Here is a 2,262-nt window from a genome sequence, read left to right on the forward strand (position 1 = left end):
GGACAGCCACAAATTTGGTTAGTATTTGTTCATTTCACCCTTGAACATGGACACACTTGAAGCGAAGTGAACTCCCACCACACTGATGGTAGACTCCATCTGAGCATGCTCAAAAGAGCACAGAAGATTGTCCACGGAGAGGGTACTATCAGAGGCTGATTGACAGTATCTGTGTTGTAGACCAACTGAAGGGCAAACACATACAGTTCTTATGCTTTCCTGCTCATGATAATAGGCAATGGCAGGCTCTGGATCACAATGTTTGAACCCAGCAGGTATAGTGTTGCACTATATGTGGCATGACTATGATAAGGGGTATATATCTTATCTAGCATGTATCTTCTTTTTTATGCTACACAAATACAAGGCTGTCACTTTCTGAGACAATAAACTTTCTCTGGCTGTGACAGAGTCAAAGCAGATGCCAAGTTAGAAACATTTCTGAATTAGGTGATTTGGGGTCTTTGACCAGGTTAAAAATAACAAAACAAAACTGTTTTTCTTCTTGGTTTCACATTTACACAATATGAGTTAGTCTAAACTATATGACCAAAAAATAGAACTACTAAAATAACATGCCCTTATCATTATTATTTTGATATAATAAATAATAGAGGGATGTTGTTTTACTAATAATTACCAGCATTTAGTAACGACAAGCCAAACATTAAGCCTTTAGGAAATTTGTGAACTCCTTCATTTCTTACAATAACTCTGTCAGATTGGTACCAATATTAATCACCACTGATGAAGAAACTCAGTTTCAGATAAAGACACTGAGGCACAGAGAGCTTAAATGTAACTTGCCCATAATTGCCCTAGCTGCTATGCTAGTCTGCTTCATCAACCACTATCACCACTCTCACATTTCTTTAAATGGACTTTAGATTCAGATAAGCAATTTTTCCTGGTTGCAAGGAAATCATTTAACAAGCCCAAATTGCAATGCTTGAAATGCAAGTCTGAGTGCAAATCTGAGAACCCTAAACCATGTGATCACTAAAAATACTGAGTATCAATTCTGAGCCTTCTAATATTGGTTTGCATTTAAAATAACACGTCCTATTAGGAATAAGTTTACAAATGGCATTCTAGGAGGGAATATATCCAACAGGTGTTTTAAATTCATTTAGTGGCAATGAAAAAGTATGAAGGCATTTCTTGCAATACTAAGTGAGCTGATTTGGTTTTGGTGGGTAAACACTGAACTTTGTTTACAAAACTTAATCTGAAATTATTTTCTAAGTATCCTGCTATTACTCTACTCAAAGTTAACCTTGTTATCTCCTTTAACAAACAAGAATGGTAAGACACAGTCTCAGCTAGTATAGTATGGATAAATCATTTGCAGTCTTGGATAAACTTGTACCTTAACGAGTGTCTTCAATTTGGGGAAGACAGGAATTCACAGTTGCCATTCTCTATGCATATTATTGCCATCTAAACTAATTCCAGCAAAAGAAATCAATAGTCAGGTAGATCCTTTCATAAAGTGATGCAGTCACTCAGGAATACTTTATAACCTAAACCGACTGGACAGACAGTAACCAATGAATTAGCCTACTGTTGATACATCTGAGAGGTCCTTTATTCCAATGACTCTCGCTGCTATCCTTCTCTTTTCCTTTTGGAATTAAGAACTATGTAAAAAGTCTTACTTACTGTAAGGTTCACCTTGTACCTCTCCTGTCATACAACTCATCACTTTCCCCATCATATGCCACCAAATGCCAAAAAGAAATTTGAGTACTCTGCAGTCATGGCACAGGTATTTCTAAAGAGATGAACACTTGTTCAAAAATCACTAATCCGAGAATAAATATATGGGGAAATGAACTGGGAACATGACTGGAATCAACTGAATCTGTGAGAGGCCAGCAGGGCACATATGTGTGTTTGTATGTGCCTTAAAGAATAATGTTCCCTATGAGAAAAAATGCTTTATTGCCCCAAATATTAATCCAATTAATATCTGGGAATATATTTCAAGACCACTTGTACATATGTGTACGTACATAATGTTAGCACTGTATATTATTTGTGTTGTGTTCTCCCTTCTATTCATGGGAATATGTTGCCTTTAAAGTTTAACCTTTCTTGTTGATTTTGTACATGGATGAAGATTCACACAGTAAGATAAGTTCAAGGATTTCTTTCTCCAATACCATTGATATGAACTCCTATTATTTAATTTCTTTTTGATAGATTTTCAGATGACAGTCCAAGATAGTTCTGCCAATGGAAATCACAGGACTACCAAAT

This window comes from Physeter macrocephalus, chromosome 18 (genome assembly GCF_002837175.3).
Source record: "Physeter macrocephalus isolate SW-GA chromosome 18, ASM283717v5, whole genome shotgun sequence".
Taxonomy (NCBI): Eukaryota; Metazoa; Chordata; class Mammalia; order Artiodactyla; family Physeteridae; genus Physeter; species Physeter macrocephalus.